Source organism: Varanus komodoensis, unplaced genomic scaffold (genome assembly GCF_004798865.1).
Source record: "Varanus komodoensis strain SLA01 unplaced genomic scaffold, ASM479886v1 scaffold8, whole genome shotgun sequence".
NCBI lineage: Eukaryota > Metazoa > Chordata > Lepidosauria > Squamata > Varanidae > Varanus > Varanus komodoensis.
In genome coordinates this window covers 30,080,117-30,100,509 of record NW_025336481.1, presented here as the reverse complement: position 1 = coordinate 30,100,509, position 20,393 = coordinate 30,080,117, and positions in this window count along the sequence as shown.

The window sequence follows — 20,393 nt, the reverse complement described above, 5'->3', positions numbered from 1 at the left end:
TACTAAACTGCTCTGTTTGCAGTGATGTGGTCCACCAAGGTTTCTGGGGGGGTTTGTGTAAAAAAAACACATCTGTTTTATATACAAGTTGTTTTTAACCACAAGGGTATTTTTTAAACACCTGCCCACTAATTCTTATCTGACACTGACTAAAGGCTTTTTAGGGCTTTGTTTGTTTTGAACCTTTTCAGGGGTGTGGGGGAAGATAACATTTACTATGGTGCTGTCTCACTGCCTTAAAACCAGTTTCTAGAACAGTTTTACAGTTGGTTTAATTTGTTAAACCATTGATTAGTTACACTGTTTTCTTTCTTCATTTACTAACGAGAGAGCATCAGTGAACACAGTAGCCTCATGTCTGTAGATCATGAATATTATTTTTTGTAATGAAGTGGCTCAATGGGAGAACTCTTGATATAGATATATAGATAGATAGATAGTATTTTTTATCTTGTGTGAATAAATTGCCTACCATCTAAAATATTCAAGTGACCCAGAGACCACTCCCAATTAACTCTAACTGAAAACAAAAGCCCAAGACAGTTCGCTCAGATCCATTTGCTCCTATGGAAAAGAGCTTATCATGAGAGACAGAGTGAGTGAGAGAGAGAGACAGAGAGAGAGAAAGGGAGAGTGAGAGAGAGAGAGAGAGATGCTTGATAAAAGTTATCCAGCAGAGCTGGGTGCACTTGATGCAGCATTAGCACAAATATTTCTTTATTTTTCCCCTCTTCTTTTTTTCCTAGTTTGAAGCATGTTGTTTTAATTGCAATTGTACATGAAGAAATTCAGCATTAAAGAACACTGACACAGTGAAGTCCACTGTGGAAGAGAGAAAAGTTTATACTGTAAACAGGAAGGGGGGTGGTTTTGCACAGTCTACAGGGTGGGTATTGTAAATATTTAAAAAAGCCTTGCACAAATGAAAGCAAACAAACAGCAACAAAATAGGAAATTGTATTTTATCCCATTGGTGTTAAGAGATGTTTCACTTTCTGAGATTATTTGTATGTTCCAAACAGATGCAGAACGCAAACTGTACAATCTGTTTGTTAAACCTGGTGTGTTTGTCCTGTATTTAGAACTGCTATGACTATGCAGGAGCTAGCTGTACTTGAGTGAGCATGTTTCAATTTACATTATGAAGCCAATACATCTTAGGGGGAAACAAAACTCTGTTTATCTTTCCTGGCAGGCTACACCAGACTGAATGAAAACTGATCAGAGTAATGGGATATGCTGGTTCAGATTAACACAAGTGATCCAAGGGCTATGGCATTGTGTAGACATGCACTTGCACACTTAGAGCCACAATCCTAAAACAGTTTGCCTGGAGCATATGCAGTTCACAGCAAGGGGTGTGTGAATGGGGAGGCAGGGGCAAAAGAGCACTTTCAAGTTCCAGTGAGCCAAGTCTTCAGGACTTGTGTCTGGTGCTATGAACTCCTGTGACCATCAAGTGGCCATCTCTTTTATAAAACAAAGGTGAAGTAATCAGTACTGTTCTCTTTGCTGCGCCACTAAAGCTACCAGTCTCCTGCACAATGCTATTGCCCTAATACAGATAACTCTGATTTTATGCACAATGAATGTAGTCAGGCACCAAATACTAAGTTATGTTCTCATAATGTTCAGTGGCATGCCTCTCTCTGGCAAATGATTAAAGCAACAGCTGCTCTTAAAGATATATGTGGTCTGAAACAGCACGCACATTCCTGCCATTTTTGACATACACAGACGCACATACAAACCCTGTATGTATGTATCACATAATACAACTTTCACTGCAATACATCTCAGTGAGTCCACCTAGTTTACAAATTTAAAATTTGCTTGTGAAACATTTGTCTGTATACATTTTATATTTTGTACATTTTTGATGTAACATATCGTGTAAATAGACAGAAACAGTGAGATAAATCATCTGAAAAGTTTTGTAGTCTTTGTAAAGCCCTATTAATAAGTATTTGGTGTCATCAGACTTAACTGAATGATGTATTTTCTATTGATTTATTGTTCTTCTAGCTTGTAAACCAGCTTGCATATATTTTTTGCAGGTGTGCACACTGTATCTGTCTAAATTATTACTTTGCCATTAAAGTGGAATTATTTATTGACAGCTGAGTCTGTTGTCTTTGCACTCAGGAGAACAGACAATTAGATAGTTTTATGGGAAGATGTATCTACTATTTCAGAAGCGGCTTACAAGGACCATGACTTGCATCTTCCTCGGCAAACTTTTCCATGAAAATATCCTGTTGTTGTGTAACTCTGAATTTAAAACATTTTGAGAGAAAAACAAAGGACGTAGAGGAAAAAATGATGCAGTTTGATGTTTGACAGACGATGTCAAAGAAAAGGAGTGTAGCATTATATAAATATTGTGTGTGCTCCAGCCATTTGGACAAATAGCTCATGGTTGTGGAACCTGAAAGGCACACAGCAGATGCACCTGGCCTGCTTCCCATCTTCCAAAGGGCAGCTTGAAAGTCAAAAAGGCTCCCTTAACTACAGGACCATCCACAGGATGCCTCTCCATCCAGGAATACCACTCTGCTGTGCTTGCCAGAGCTTTGCTAGGACAGACCTATTGCACCTCTACGCAGAAGGAATCTGCATGTGAGATCCTGTGTAGGCTTGTGCAGGCAGGTTCTCTGTTGAGAAGCCCTTAGGAGCTTCCCACTGTGGTTCTGGAGTTGATGGTTCATGCGGGTCTGTGATAGAAAGAATTCAGGCAACAAAATGTCCCTATGTCCCTTCCATTCACTCACTTGGAAGCCTGAGCACTTCCATCTATTCATAGACCATACACGTTGAACTGCACCATACTGTTGCAATTCAAGGAGCTCTAACATGTTCCCTGCTTTCTCTCCACTGAGCTATAGACCACCTAGTGAACCTGAACAAATCAAATGCACAAAGAGAGATGCAGAGAAAATCCACATTTAAGGGGGCTGGTGGAAGGAGACTCTGCCCATATCTTGCCAGCCTCTACCCCTAAAAAGAGGTTCCCCAAGAATTTTGGAATACTGCTGACTGGAATTGTATAGAAAGAAGAACTAACTCTGAAAAGCAGGAAGAAGCAACTTTTGCAAAGTGAGCTCTGCTTATGAGTTGATTTCTGTTAATCTTGTAAACTGCCCTTTTCCCCTCATCTCACTATTTCACAGCCCATCCCTTCTAACATATCTCCTAAACTTCAGGGCACACTTGCCAGGAGAAGAATGGGTAGAAAAGTAAGTATCTGCCAGCTCCATTTTGAATATTATTCTCTGAATCCAATCAATGGTCCAAGGAATACAGAGGGTACAAGTGACACACCTAGAAAGCATAGGGGTTGCTTCTAGATCATTCATCACTGGATGCTTAAATGGCCTCAAATGCTAAGAGACCCCCCCCCCGTTTTTTTTTTTTTTACTGATTTTGGCCAGTATGCCAGGTATGACCATTTTCAAAATGGGATAGTTCAGGCACTGGTAATCTCAAGGCTAGATTATTGGAAAGTGTTTTATGTGGTGCTGCCCGTGGTGCTTCAGTTGGTCCAGAAAGCATCTGCAAGGCTGTTGATGGGATGTCCTTTTAACAGCTTATTACTTTGCCAGAAGTAAGAATGTGTTATACTTTTTCCAGCAAGCTACAGGTCATTAAAAGAGCAGGTTAACTTAGGGATCACTTATGTTCCTGGCTGATTTTTGTGATCATCAAAGGAGCAATTTATATGGTGTCACATGGCCCTGAGACGCATCTTAAGCATGATTGTAATAACCATTTAGTATTACAGCACCCATCCTCTAGAATGCACTCCCAACCGGCAGGTGTCTACAGTTTGGACTTTTAGACATCTACTCAATGCCTATCATTCTATATTGAACTTCCCTAATGTATGACCCAATCAGTTTATTTTATTGTGGGTCAACTGAATGACAATGCAATTGTTTCACTGTGTTGAGGTTATTGATACCATTTTAATATTTTTGTTGGGAAGCAGTAGAGACATCGGTGAAATCAAAGTCTGTGGCTGTGCTGGTCAGGGATGGTGAGACTCCAAAACAATCGGAAAGGACATCCTTCCTACCACTGATTTCAACAAAGAAAAGCATCAATAGAAAAATCTTTTACCATTAGAGAAATTATGTACTTTAACAAATAACCCTTTTAATGTTTTTTTTTCAGCGTGCTTATAAGGAATGCGTTTGATTTGAACTCTGCCTAATTGTGCCTTGCAGAGCAGGAGGGACATAAATCTGCAAGAGCTTCTGAATTAAATTTTAAAGGGCATTTCATATAAGTACATAAGCTTCAAACCCATATTTCTTTGAAGTGTGGTAGACAACTATGGTGCCCTGCTGGTGCAATCAGATTATAGCCATGGGTAAATCTAGATAAATGAGGAGGTGAGGCATAGGGAAAAGCCAGAAGAATGAAAATACTGTTTTTTTTTTTTTTTATCACCACCACCATCTTATTGCATGTCTATACCATCCAAAGGCCAGATCTCTCTGGGCAATTTTCAAGTAAGAGCAACAGAAGGAACAAGCTAATCAAACCAAAGACAAGCTAATCAAACCAAAGTCCAGCATTTTGTTCACACAGTAGCCAACCAGCTACCTGCAAGAAGCCCAGAAGCCGGGCTTGGTTAGAAGAGCCCTCTTCCACTTCTGTGACCCAACAACTGGCATACAGAAGCCTACAGCCTCAGATGCTGGAGGTAATACTTAACCACCATGACTAGCAGCCATTGTACCCTTTGTGAAATAGTCTAATCTCTTTTTGATGGTAGTAAATTCCTGTGTCCTCCTCTTTCCCTTTGATAAAATGGGACACTTGGATTACATTTCCTGAAGAGTACATGGCCATTAAATTGTAATGAAGAGTATTAAAAGAATGGATAGGCACAATGCACTACGCACAAATGCACACACACATTCGTCCAATTGGTAGGTTGTAAGATGTCCCAGTTTTGCATCATATTTCCACAGGCTTCATGTTTTACAGATTGGTTCTTTGCTTTGCAGCTGTTACAGAATGCCACCCATGGAGCAGTCATTACTGGACATACTTTGTTGAATCAAACTGAGTAAGAGTGCCAGGTCTGGGACACAGGCAGCAGGTGAAGCCAAGAAGAAGCTGTGGAATAGCAGCTCCAAAATGAATCATAATGCATGAATGTTGTCAATAGCATGCTGTTAGTCATGCACTTCTCTCTCTCTCTCTCTCTCTCCCTCTCCCTCTCCCTCTCCCTCTCCCTCTCCCTCTTTCTCTTTTTCTCTTTCCCCCATTTCATTGTAACAGTACTAAGTTCTTAGTGTTGGGAAACAGGATACATGTAGTCAGTGGGAATACTAAGATGGCTTTGGATTCTTTCATGTAAAATTACAAAAAAGGATCAAAATAAGAGACTAAAATTGGCATTCTTCAGAATTGCACATTGCCCCTGAAGGAAAGTGCAATATTCTCACAGTCAGTCATGATTGTATCACATGGTTTGTAATTCACTTTACAAATCTATTACTCAGTAGTGTTGGAAATATCAGGATAACTCTTTACTTATAACTCAATATAGGGGTGTAACATTAATGGAAAGCCAGTTTGACGAAACCTGTGACACCGGAAGTGACCAAGATGATCTTGCACAACTTTAAGAACTTCCTGAAAGGTACCTCCCATCTATCAAGAAATGCTGGTAAACAGGAGACCTGTAACTGATGGGAGGACAGAGGGAGTTTGTCCTTTAAGAAACACAACCAGGAAAAATCTCTGTGGCTTAATGTATTATGCTACCTTGTCCCAGAACAGGTGAGGAAGGAACCCCAAGGAAATGTTCTCTCTCACCCATCCCAGTATTATTCTCTTACACTTTACAAAGTGAAAAAGATTCAGAAGTAATTTATCATTGAAATAAAAACATGCATATTTCCTTTGCACTTTAAAAGAGCAGGCAGTCATGTAACCATAGTTATTAAAAATTGAATATGCAATATTTATTACTAAGAAATCTTTCTTAATAAGGAAAATAGGACACGCCTTCTAGTGTGACTTCCTGTAACTTTCCAAAGAATTATGGGCATGCAAGGAAGGCAAAAGACAGAGTAGGGTGGTCGTCTCTGCATTTCTCCCACTTGGTAAGAGGTGTTCAGCAATCAAAGTCTTCTGCTACTGCTCATGTGGAGGACAGAGTGAAACACTGCCAGGGAGCTTCATATCCCAAAAGCCTCACGCGTCTCCTCCTCTCCTCTTAGAATGTCTGAAGACTTCTAGCTCCAAGGTCAGTCTTCCAACCTCACTGCTGGCACTGCCCTTTCCACACCAGTTGCAAGGGCAGAGGGAGGGCACTCTGAAGTCTTTAAAGAATCTCAAAGGTCACTATTAGTTTTAACAAATCATTTTTTCTAAGAAGTCACCTGCTGATACTGATTAATACATGGAAGGGTTGCCAGAAATATGTAGGGATAACATTGTGCATTATCCTGTAGGTGCAAAAGGCGCTTTGTGGCTGCTTCCCACACCATTCTTTGTCTTTGTATTACTTTGTACAGTGACCTTTGTTGTTGATAGTGATCCTATGCATAGCTTATATGGCTATGCTTTGGCTACCATGGTGCCACCTGTGACAAATCTAATCCTTAGCTCCTACTGAGTGTTTATTTGCCAAGCATCACTTCTCATTCATTCTGACCAAATCAGCTGCCTGTTCTGATAACTGGGGGCGGGGGGGGGGGGCAAAATCACTGGCTGCAAAGAAAGCTACCTTTGTATTGCTGCTGAGCTGGAGATAAGCATAGGAGCCACCTGTCACCAAGTGGCTGTGAAAGAGGATAGCACCTGATTCACCTACACAAGATAAGCAGCTTCATCATTTCCCTGTTCTACCTCCTCCGTTCAAGAATCCCAGGGGTGGTTGAGTGGAAGCTGTGGCATTCATTAATAACCTCTCACATGAGGTTATTCTAGAAGTGCAGAACCTCTTCTAGATTGGGAGCTGAATTTAATTTTGGGGAAGCTCTGAGGAGACGCATGCCACTGGCAAAGTTTACTTAGTAACTAAGCCTAAGGACAGTGATACCAAAGTAATACCAAAGTAATACTAAATAAGCTTTACCAAAGTAAAGCTTATTTAGTAACTAAGCCTAAGGACAGTGATTTCAGCTTTTCAGAATGAAGGGAAACTGCACAAAAGCTGAAAGGTCACCAAGGTTGTTGAGCCAAAGGAAGGGAAGCATCTCCAATTATCTGGGGAGAAGTGGAGGACAGTAGTAGAGTTGAATTTAGGTCCCAGACCTAGGTTCCCAATAGCTCAGTTATGTAGCTCTAAAGAGCCAGGATGGTTAGGACATCAGGCAGACCACTATAGCAAGTGTTTGGCTAGAACTCACACAAGGATAGCTAAGTTAGGTTTGCTCTTCACCCTGAGAAAACGGATCACTGGATAATACCTTCTCTTACTCTGAGGCTTCCTCTGAACCTGAGAGGAAAATGAAGCCAGAGAACATGACACTCATGGTTTTCTTCTTCATTGGTCAAGCTGTTACTTTGGCCACTATTACTTTTTAAAAGAATTTTTTTGTAAGTTGTATTGATGACCAGCAACAATTACAGCATGGAAAGTGGCATGAAGAGTTTAAGGGTTCTGTTCAAAACTTAATACATAATCCATTTTAGTTCAGTTTAATTTTAAGCCATTTTTTACGGAGCTAAACCAAAAATATCCCATGTTATCTGTGGAACAGCAGGAGCACTTCTTTTTCTTCTATAGCTGATAATAAGCCCAACATCAGAAGGTCTTGCTTAGATTACATAGCAACCAATGTGTGTATCCTGTTTTGTATGCAGCTTTAGTAATTTTTGTTTGTTTATCTGTGAGGCACTAGCAAGGAATAAAATATCTGTTACTTATTGAACCTCTTGCACATTCTAAGACATAAAAGCACACTATTTAGGGTGCATTCCTATGGCCACCTTTTAGTAGCATTGTATAGAAGTATCCCATTCAGTGCCATATTGCATTGGTGTGACTGCAGATCAACATGTACATTTATGTGGATGTGTGTTCGATGACCCCCCACCCCCAAATGTTATGAGACAAACTGACTGTTGGACATTCTGAATCATGATATCATTTTCCCCCAAAATCATTGGGCCATTCCTTCTGCTGCCCACAATTGTTCCTTATGCCATAATTAACCAAATATATTTGCTTCGAGGGGGGCTTATTTTCCCTGATAACTGAACAACATCATTCTCATTAAAAGATGCTAACACTAAGCTAGCTCATGCTGTAGCGAAGAATGCACTCACTGTACAAATGTATTTCTGCATAATAATAACACCAGCCATGGAAAATGGAATCTGTCAGAGAAGATAAATTATGCAAGGATCAGACCATGTGGACCATTTGCTGCATTAAATTGCTTTTTGTTTGTTCCTCATTCAACTACATTCCTAAGTAAACACTGATAAATAGTACTGAGTGATCATATTGTTACCAAGAGCATCCTTCTACCAGTACTCAGGTTTATTATGAGGTGTAATATTTTGACTGCCTTATGACTGTGTGTTTCCTCCACTTTTAAGACTTTATTCAATTAGATCTTGTTTACAAAGGGAAGTATAATAGCATAATTCAAAGAAAGGGAGGGGGATATTGTAAATGTTGAGGAAGAAAAATAAATATCCCTATCTAGGCACTCTTCCCTGATACACCAAAAGCCCAGCATGGTTTCTGTATAGGTCCTGTCTCCTGAGCTGCAGGGAGATCAGCTTCCCAGAATGCGTGCAGATGGCAGGATCTCCAGTCCCTGCCTTCAAAAGCATTCATAGAATCATAGAATACTAGTGTTGGAACGGGCCATGAAGACCATTGGGTTCAACCCCCTGCTGTTGCAGGACATCGACTTACATCATCCCACTCAGATAGTTGTCCAGTTTCTTTTTGAATGTCTCTAGTGTGAGAGAGCCCACCACTTCTCTAGGCAGCTGGTTCCACTGTCATGTTGCTCTGTCAGTGAGGAAGCTTCTCCTGATAGCTAGCCTGAATCTGGGTTGTCGCAGCTTGACTTGAGTATACTGTGTCCTATACTCTGCTCTCAGTGAGGTAAGATCTTGACCTTCCTCTTTGTGGCAGCCTTTGAGGTACTTATAGAGGGATATCCTGTCCCCACTCAGGCTTCTTTTCTCAAGGCTGAACATGCCCAGTTCTCTCAGTCTCTCCTCATAGGGCATGAGGATCATGGATCATATTTGTTGCCCTCCTCTGGAGCCTTTCTATTTTTTTCTGCATCTTTCTCAAAATTTGGTGCCCAGAACTGGAGACAGTATTCCAGGTGAGGTCTGATGAGTGAGTATAGGGCAACTACTACTTCAATAGCATTTGCCCTTTTGGTGGCTGCATTGCATTGTTGGCTCATATTTAGCCTATTGTCCACAATTACTCTGAGATCTTTTTCTTTTTCAGTTTTGTTGAGCCATCTTGTATTGATGCATTTGGTTTCTTTTTCCCAGGTGGAGGACATGGCACTTGTCCTTCACTATTGGATCCCGTTCTGTTTCTTTCAGCCCAATGTTCAAGTTTATCAAGATTGCACTGGATCTTCATTCTGTCTTCTAGGGTATTTGCTATTCCACTCAGTTTTGCCTCATCTGCAAATCTGATTATCTTTCCTTGTACTTGCTCATCTAAATTATGACTAAAGATGTTGAAGAGGACTGATCCCTGCAGCACCCCACTAGTTACCTCCATCCAATTTGAGAGGGTGCCATTAATGGGCTACCATGGCAGTGCAGCAAAGGAAGGGCGGGCAAGTGCAAGTGCCTGGACAGTAGAGTGTCTTACCAAAGACACCTAGCGTAGTAGCCAGGGGATCAGTGGTATACTGGGCCCATGGCCTGTAGGATGTGGTGCTGGCACATTTTGATTAGCAGGGATGATGACACCATCTGTCACCCATGTCAGGCTTCCATGTTCCTTCTGAGGTAAGTTGCAATCCTCACATTAGCTGGGGGAGGATAATACATCCACCTGGGGAAGAAAACCTAATACATTGTTTCTTGTAAGATAAATTATTTGTGAGTGACCTGCTCTTAAATGGGCAATTAAGAGCCATCAGTTTTTCAGAGGACCTTCTCCTTGTGGAACGCAAAATGATTGATTAATGGATATGAATAAACATCACTGCCTGAATAATTAGACTGTGCTTGGAGGTGTGGCTAAGGGGACTTTGAGCACCCACACTTTAGATTTTACCTCTATGCCACTACAGGGAATGAAAGGAAAGGTTCTTATCTGTATCATTAACTGAGTAAAAAGAATAGGAATATTTATCAGCATCAACAGAGTATGAACACAGAAACTAGGATATACGGTGGACCCAGATGCAAACTCTGCCCCCTGGTAACCCTATAATAGGATCTAACAACGCCACCCCACAATATCTGGGGTGCATGCACCTATTTATCATCATAATTTGCCCACAATGCATCCTGTAGGGGACTACATGCCAGTCCCTACCCAAAAAAGAAAAGAAAAAAAGGAAAAGAGGAGGAGGAGGAGGAGGAGGAGGAGGAGGAGTACTGGGGGAAGGAAGTTGGACATCTGGACATCTTCAGAAACCAGGGAATAGGGACCATCTTAACGACCTAGTTCCAGCATGTTTTATCCATGCCTTTGCTGTTTATTGTTTGCTTTGTATTCTATCCTTTTAAATATTTGTATTGCATTTTATATTTTAACAATTGTGATTGTTTAACTGTTTGTAATCCACCCAGAGAACATTATTTGCTGCGTATATTAGAAATGGAATAGATATCTAAACAGTTCAACTTCCTCAGAAAATGTCAATGACCTGAAGATCCCCACTCCTGAACAAAGGAATTTCAAAGACAGATACTAAGGTGAAATTGCTGTCATAAAATCCGTCAACAGGTTTACTGTGATTTGAATAAATGCAAGGTTTTTTTTTTAATTAAAAGAACCCTACATATGTTAATTAGCACACAATTGGAATCACATATGCATTATCACTCAACAATGTGTCTGAGAATGGAAACTGCTGAGGTAATATTCAGTTGCCTGTACTGTTTATATTTCAGTAATCTCTGATTGCACAGTTTAGATCCCCCAGGCCCCTCAGCAGGTGTCATTCTGCCAATCTGAGGGTAACATTTCATGCTTCTGATGAAGTGGACAGTGTCCATGAAAGCTCATGCCAGAATAAACGTGTTAGTGCTTGAAGTGCCACAAAATACCCTTGCTGTTTTTAGGAATAAATGGTCAGTTTTCACAATGGAGGGATGTAATTTGTAGGGTCCCCAAGGTTCTATATCAGGAATAGGCCTTTTAAATTAGTAGTTAAGGATAAGCAATGCTAAGATGGCCAAGTTTACGGATGACGCAACATTATTTATGGTTGTTCAAACAAAGACATATTTCAAAAAGCCCCAAAGAAAACTCTCCAAACTAGGAAAATGGGCATTAAAAGTACAATTTCAGTTTCATGCACAGTAGCACACATATTCACAATTAGGCTGATGGGGTTTAAGTTGGCAGTGAATAATCAAGAAAGAGACCTGTGGGTGTGGCGAATAGTTTGATGAAAATGTGGATCCAGTCATAGCTGTAGTAACAAAGACCAATTTCATATTCTGGATCATTCATAAAGGATTCAGAAATAAAATGCAATATCATAATGCCCTTATGCATGGTGTGATGGTTCTGTATAAAGTTCAAGTCACTGCACCTCCAAAAGTGATATTGTATAGGTGCAAAAGTTTCGAAAAGGGCAACCAAAACTATCAAGAGGTTAGAACAATTCTCTCATGGTGGAAGGGTATGCTAGGGGCTGTTCATATTGAAAAATGTGAATAAGGGAAGACTTGATAGAGCAGGTGTGGAAAAACTGGATAGGAAAAGTCAAACTATTAGAAAGCAGTGGGAGATTCAGGACAGACAAAAGCAAGTACACTGTGCATTTCCAGTATCAGAGGCAATGTGTCTATGTAGATTGGTTGCTGGGGAACTTGGGCAGCTGGGCATTGTTGCATTCATATCCTGCTTATGACATCTTCTGGGCAGTTGATCTGCCTCTGTGTGAACAGAAAGGTGGACCAAATGGACCAGTGGTCTACCCAGAATGGCTTTTCTTATGTTTTTGAGAGACTGTGGAATTTGCTACCACAAGATGTAGATGGCAGCCAGTGGGGTGCCTTTAAAGTAGGATTACACATATTCATGGAAAATGAATTCTCAACAGTATGCTTCTGAATAGTAGGTGCAGTGAAATGTGAATAAGGGCACTATAGCATGCATGTTTTCTTGTGGGCTTCCCACAGGGATCTGGTCAGCCACCATGTGGACAGAATGCTGGACTAATGCTGGACCAAATGAGCCTATGCTGAAGTATGCTGAGAATGCTGGACCAGATGAGCTTGGTGGCTGTTGAAGCCAGGGTACTTCTGTTCCATCTCATGGCTTCAGTTCTCCATGTTTTCCACAGTGCTCTTTCATCTGAAGCCAGCTGTGGGGGACCACCTGGCAGCTTGGGGTAATATGTACAGGTGTCTGGAGACAGTTTTGGGAGGGATGAGGTTGAAGAAGCTGAAATGTAATGCAAATAAGACAGAGGTAAGTGTGGGTGGGAGAGATGACTGGCCTGGGTAGTGCTGTACAGCCAGGTCTGGATGGAGCTGTCATCCAACTGAAAGCCAAAGACTGCAGCATAAGAATCTTTCTGGACTGAACTCTATGAATGCAAGCGCAAGTGGTGGCTAGGAGTAGCTTTTACTAGCTTAGGCTGATGCATTAGCTATGACCAGATCAAGAAGCAGAAGACTTTGGATCAGTTGCATATGCTCATCCAGCCTAGACTACAGTAATACACTTGCTGCACCCTAGTTGTTTCCGGGGCCAAGAAATTAAGAACATATCCGTTCAATTTGAGGTAGTTACTGATTCACTGTCAGGCTATGCCAGTAATGAACTTTACAGTGCTAAACCATCTGGATCAGATTACTATATGAACCTGCCAGAGGCTCAACAGTAACATCAGACAAGACATTTTTATTGGTGGTCCCATATTTAAGGCACTCCCTCTTGAAGCTTTTAAATGAGTTTTAATTGTATTTCAATCCACTCTTTCTTGACATGATGAACTGAATTTTTGAACTATAATTTCTTTCTGACTTAAACTATAAAAAGTTTTAGTGGTCTGACTAGAAATGGTTCTATTCTGTTGTTTTAAGTTAAATAGTTTTTATTTATATGTTGATTATTTTTTCAGTTGTAATTTATAAATAAAATTGCAATAAATTTTATTTATTTACAATAAATAAAATAAATACATGGACACAAATACAGGCAAACACACACATTCCTGCCAAATTGCAAACAAAACTAAACAAAATGGAGAGATGCCATCTCTTTGATAGTGGTAATTTATCTTAAACCCATTTGTATGTGCTTGGAGGGAAAAGAGGCTTCAAGAAGACAAGAACTAAAGGAAGAGTTTTTTCCCATTTTTTAAAGAAAAAGACTGCACTTCAAGTGCTGCAAAGTTTCATAAAGGCCAAATTAAGTAAGCTTGTTTGACCCTTTAAGATTGCAGAGTCACAACTGTGCCTAAAAAGAAAAAGGGGGTGGGGCATTTCACAGATTGTGGGGCAGACTGAAGCAAAAATGGCCCCTGGTCCATCTACGCTGGCCCATCCTAGTCGATACCTATCTACCTGGAAGCCAGTCTCCTTGCACCCAATGAAGTCTGAGCTGACCGGTACCAAGATTGCACTCTCTGCAATAGAGATGCCACTGTGATGAGCTTATCGAATTGTCAGACCAGCAAGTAAATATGGAACCACTAGGGAGAACCCTATTTCCCACCATGACCTTGGCACCTTCAGAATGCTCCTTTCTTCATAAATTTGAAATGCACAGCACAAATCTGTATAATAAGTTGGTTTCATGAGTACTAAGTCATGGCTAAAAGCACCAACAGTTTCATTTCAACCTCCTAGACCCAAGGTTCTGAACTTGTTGCGTCATCTAGAAGCACTTATCAGCAATTGTGCTTCTTTAGGAAATTTAGCACTTAGAAGAAACTGGTTATTAAAACTCCTATTCAAAATGTCTTAGGCTGGACTAATTGCATCTTCCATCCAAGCTGTTCTTGCCATTTGTCACATTTTGCAGGATAAATATTTGTCAATTGCTTCCATTTCCATAAATCTTCATCAACATGTTTCTGTAGCCAGTGTTTTATAATGTTAATAGATTCTATTATGTAGACAAATCAAATATCCATTCAAATTATTTATTAACTTTAATTGCTTTTCAGGAAAACAATTACATTTCTTATAGAAGAAAAGACCAAGAATTAAAATTGTATAAACTAATACATATTTTAATGCTTTATTTCCACACCTTGATTCTGCCAACCTTTAACTTGGTGTATGTTCACAACCATCATATTGTCATTGTAACATCCTTAATTTTACATTTCTTAGGCATTCATAGCACAAAAGCCAAGAAGAAAAAGCCCCTTTTTTTAAGTATCAAGATTTTACCTGTATAACATTCCCTCAATGGTCAGTTTGTTCATAGAAACATGGACCATAGAAACAAACGAATCAGAAGGAGCCTCCTGGGCCATGTAGTCTGACCCCTGGCTCCAGCCAGCTCTGCTCATGACATGCCTATCATGTGCATGCCCAGCCTATCCTTGAACACCTCATGAATGGGGCTTCAACCACCTCCCATCGAAGCCCATTCCATACCATTGAGGTCCTAACTGTCAGGAAGTACTTCCTGGCATCCAAATGGAACCTTGGAGTTCCCTGAGCTCCACTGGAATGTGTCCTGCCATCCTCCTCAGGGAAATATAAGTCTCTACCCACCTCCAAATGGCATTCCCTCACATACCTATATATCACCAACAAATCCCCTCAGAGTCTCCTCTTCTCCAGGCTGAAAAGACCCAGTTCCCTCAGTCTCGCATCATACAGCTTTCCTTGCAATTCAGCCACCATCCTTGTGGCTCTACACTACACCAGTTCCAACCTGGCTATATCCTTCCTGTAACGAGGGGCCCAGAACTGAACACAATACTCCAGTTGCAAGTGCCCCAGAGTCATATAGAGCAGCAGTAATCTTCTCTCGATCTAGAAGCCACGCTTCTGGCTATGCAAGCAAAGGTGGCACTTGCCCTCTTGACCGCCGTGTCACACTGCTGACTCATGTTTAGCCTGCAGTCGACCAGTACCCCAAGATCCCTTTCACAAGTGTTGCTCTTCAGCCACTTGTCCCCTAACCTGTACCTATAACATCCTTCATACCTGGATTTTCAGCTTGCAGCATAGAACCTAGGTATTTGATTTATTGTCTCAGCTCATTTTTAAAAGAAATATATAACCATATACACATGGGCATAAATTATGGTCTTTGCATTTTTCTGAGTCAATGGGCCAAAGGTCTTACTTAGGATTAGTTACCTCCTTCCTTTGGAAGGGGTTAACTCAAAGTTCCTTATGTTTTGAAATATTTGCCTTTATTTATAACTATTCATGTGTAGCATAGCTGAAAGTATAAGTTAAACCCTATGTTAGCTCGTATATTGCCCCACATCAGATCTCTTGAGAGAGGCAGCTCCAGCAAGCAACTTCTAGGGTTTCAGGGCCCCAAAGCCGCTCTTCATCATTTGTGTTTCTGTTTTGTCTCTCCTCCTACTTTTCTTTACATGCACACAAGGGAGGAGACATTCATGGGTGGAAGTATTCCTACACAGGCAGTCAATCCCCAAAAATGCATACAGACACCACACCCAGTTACCTTCTGCTTTTTTCTGCCTCGTGTTTGGTCTCTGTTCCAAAAATCCTGCTTTACAATCCTCACATGACCCTAAAACAGCCCATGGAATGCTTAACCTCACATAAGCATCCTCACTGGGTTCACATGACATGATAAACCACAGGAAATGATCACATCGTTTTAATATTCAAAATGGCATAGTCCACAAACTAGCAATTGTGGCCCACATTCTCAGCTGGGTTTAAGAATGAATTACTTCTTTGGGTTCTACAGAATTTCCCCATTCAGAGAATCCCAAATAAATCCCCATTTTCAAGGCCTTTGTTTTCTAGCTCTGAAGAACCGATTGAATGATTATTAACATTATTTTCCCTGACAAAATATATAGCTGGCCAAGATTCCTAAAAACAGCTACTAAAAACACTTTATAAAAATTACAGCACTGCAAACAAGCAATGGGAGGGAAGACTGAATTAAAACTATTTGTAGATGCTCTGGTCAGGATTGCTTTGAGAGTACACACACACACACACACACACACACACACTTTTCAGAAGTTAGACAATGACTTTCTCAAACATTTGTGCTTCACTTGCCTAATCATATGATTTTTAAAAATCACATTCAGGTTTGGTATAATTAATATACCACACTTTTTGGTATAATTAATAAATTAACAAGCAATTTATTTATTAAAACGTATAAGGAACTCCTATTGCTAAATGATTATTTTGTATGTGAGATGTAACAGTGATAACACAAAATTATGGTACTTTCCCTTCTGTTATGCAAACACAGTGCACACTGAGGACCAAAGGAGAGAAGAAAGGTACTAAACTATTTTAGTTTCACCCAGAGATTTTTTTAAAATATGATTCAGGTTTGAAGTAAGAAAATCATATCATATTTTGTTGTAGAAAAGACAGTTAAGAAAGGCATATGCTCTGGTTTATTCAATATTAATAAGTAGTAATTTCAGGTAAGGACCAATCCCTTTCCTCTTTTTGTTCAGGAGAAAAGCAACTAACCAAATTTCAGATCCTGAGGTTATGAGTTTCTGTCACAGTGTCAGAGCATGCCTCTATATTTAGTTTGCTTTGGAAGCAAAAAAGCTTTGAAATAACTGGATAAGACATTTTCTCCTTGCCTTTAGGAGTCATAGAAGGTTAGTCACCCATGTGTGCTGCTAAGAGACATGTGAGCAGATGATTACAAAGAGGGCATTCCCAGACTTATTTTGGGTAAAAACTCCTAGCTCTCAGAAGGTCTTAGCAGTAAACTTCAAACACAGCCAGCTACATTTTTGTTAGAGCAGAGAGACTACAGAAGTACCCAGAAAAGAAGCTGACTGTAGATGAGTAGTACTTTTACTCTGGTAAATTTCCAGTACCAAATTTAAATTCTGGTAAATTTCTCCATGATGAGAACTGTTCAGTATAGATGAGCAACCTATATGGAATGAACTGAAGATTTCAGTGAGACTTCTAGTAAACATGAAAATTATTGGACGATTGTGGAGGTTACCCATATCTGTACGTACCTGGTTCAGAATACCATTTTAGTAGCTTCATCAAAAACATCTGGATTAATATAAATGCAGCAAGGAGTAAAAGGAACACAGTGGTACCAACCACCCAGTAAAGAACAAGATGAGGATGTAACTTTTGAAAAGCAAATTGCCAGTGTTTCAAAGAGGCATAATATTGTCATTATGGGGGACTTCAATTTCCCCAATATCTGTTGGAAGACACATTCTACCAAACACAGTCCCTCCAATAAATTCCTAACATGTGTTGCTGATAACTTCCTCCAACAGAAAGTGGGGAAAGGAACAATAGGAATAGATGTCTTTGACTTGATACAAACCAGCTGGAAGACCTGCTGGACAAAGTGGCAGCAACAGGAACTCTGGGGGAAATTGACCATGCCATACTTGAATCCTTGATTCTAAAGGACAGAAAAGCCAAATGTAGCCAAACATGTACCTTCAATTTCAAGAAATCCAATTTTAATGAACTCAGAACAATGATAACTAAAGAAAAGAAATCCACAATGGGTGGGAATTTTAGTAAAAGAAAATTTGTAAGGCACAATTACAAGTTGTTCATCAGTAACACTGCATGTATGCTTACTCTCTCAGGTTTTTTATTTGTTTGCTTTGCATTTTTATGACCTGTGACCCAACCCCAAGGAACATCTGCATTTGCCATTTTGACATTAATGGAATTTGCACAAGATCACACATGGTTTTGCACAACTTTTATTGAGAAGGGGCTTGCAAAGGTTGTTTGTCTACATTGCTTACTTAAGGCACTAACCACTGTCAGTGAGAAGACACGATAAAATCAGCAGGACTTTGTATCACCAGATCATTTCCTGTAGGTCACAGAGCAGTCCTCATTCCCCAATGATGCTCAGTTACTGTAAATGTGTTAATCAAATCAGAGAACAGAAAGGATATGATGATAAATATATATTTAGATATGAGTGAAAGTGTTTCTAAGATGTGGAATTAAAACATATTAAAAATACCTTTCTGCACAAAGCTTAACAGATTTCAGATTAAATGTTCAAAATAGCTATTGGAAAATGAAAATAGATTTACAAAATGAGTGCTAAATGAGTGCAAGGCAAGCATTAAATTCTCTCTCTCTCTCTCTCTCTCTCTCTCTCTCTCTCTCTCTCTCTTTCTTTCTTTCTTTAGAATCCCCTTGCTATGGTTCACACTTGACATCTTAGCATCCCTTATAACCATCCAGCTATGTGCTTTTTAAAAAAAATGAGGAAGAACTGTCACAGAGTTTCAGATTTGTAGTACTTAAATGCCAGAAGGGATGATCTTTCACTTTTGCGAAAGCGTCAGAAAGCTTCATGATTTTCTCCCTTTGGTCTACACTTTCACATTGTGTTAAGATGACTTCATTCTATTCATCCATGGGTGCTCATGCTTAGAAATGCATCTGTCAGTAACAACCAGCCTTGAACCCAGGGGCTTGGATTCATAGCCAGGCTCTCTATCCTCTTAAGCCACACAGGTGGAAACCATATAGACACCTATCTGGGAGCAAGTGCCATTGAACTCAGTGGTGCTTGCTGTTCCAGTGATACGTATGCACTGTCAGATACAGAATTACAGGTTTGTAGGAGAAGAATCACAGGGGCTCTGCATATATGACTCAGCAAATAATGGGTTAATTAATCTACAATTTTATGTAGCATATACCAGGTTTATTCTGCTGCTTTTTACATATCTAAACCCTAGTTGGGAATTTTTCAATATTCCCAATGTCAATGTGACTACAGAACCTGGATAGTATGTGTTACCTGTGGTTAAGCAATCTACCATTAACCTAACTACCAACTGTCAATAAACTCTGGGTTGATTAACCTGAGGTTAACCTACAGTGTTTGGGTCTGGACATTAGGGAACAACCCCTGATTGGCATGATCAATATTCAAAGTGGCAGTGGAATATTCCTTGCATGTACAAAGCCAACAAATAATTAACACATGGTTCATTGCTGTTATGTTGCAGTGCGCATCACAGAGAAGGAATGATCCTCAAAGACCATTTTCCTGATGAAGCAGAAAATCTTATTGGGTGGCCACCACCAGCCTCTGCTTAAAATTTTCTAATGAAGAAGAGTTTTGAGACAGTTAGTCCCACTGTTCAACAGCTTGTGCCATCAGGAGATGTTTTCTAATATTTAGTTGGCATTCCCACTTCTTGTCATTTGAGTTCAAATCCAACCCTCTGGAGCAATAAAGAACAAATTTGATGCTGGGTATTATCCATGAAGACTTCCCAAGACCAAACTTTTTCACATCAAAAAGGTCTAAGGTTGCTGCTGTGGTTCATTTGAAGAGTACAGCTAAACGGACATAAACTGTCACCCGACTCTTTCAATGAATATACAAAATGTGTCTATTAGGGGAAAATGAAATTGCACTGCAAATGTGAACATTCAGAAAAAAAATATACAAACACGCATGTTTAAGGATAAATGAGTGCAAAAACATACAAGCTCTGAATTGGGAAACTCTGTGCCTCCTTAGTACCATGGACCAATGTTCTCCAGGTTGCAAAGCTCACTTGGCTAACCATTTCATTCTGGCCCACTGCCACAGCCCTTCCTTTCTTTTGACCTTCTTGTAGGATTTCTCCCAACTGTCTTCCCTCTCCCCAAGCCCTCTTCTTATCAGCTCTTCATCTCTATAGTTCACTGTGTCATAGTCCCTGCTGCTCAGTCCTATTTCCTTTCCTGACCTGACTCTTCCCTGAACTGTCTTCTCCCTAAATCTCTCTTCCCTTCATTGAGGTATAGCACCTCATCTCCATCAGTTCTAAAGAAGCATAGTGTCTGAAAGAGGAACCAAAGCCCATGTTGCCAGTCCACTGAGATAACACCACCTCTTTGTTTGAAACTGATTTGCAGCTTCTGAAATTAGCAGCTGTGAAGCTTTTACACTTGATCCTGTCTGTATCCCATGAAAAATATACAGCCTTCTTCTTCCCTTGCCTAAAAGCAGCAATGCATGCAAGCAAGCAGCTTCTCTTGCTCTCCTCTACCACATGCTTTTACACACCGTCTGTCTGCCCATC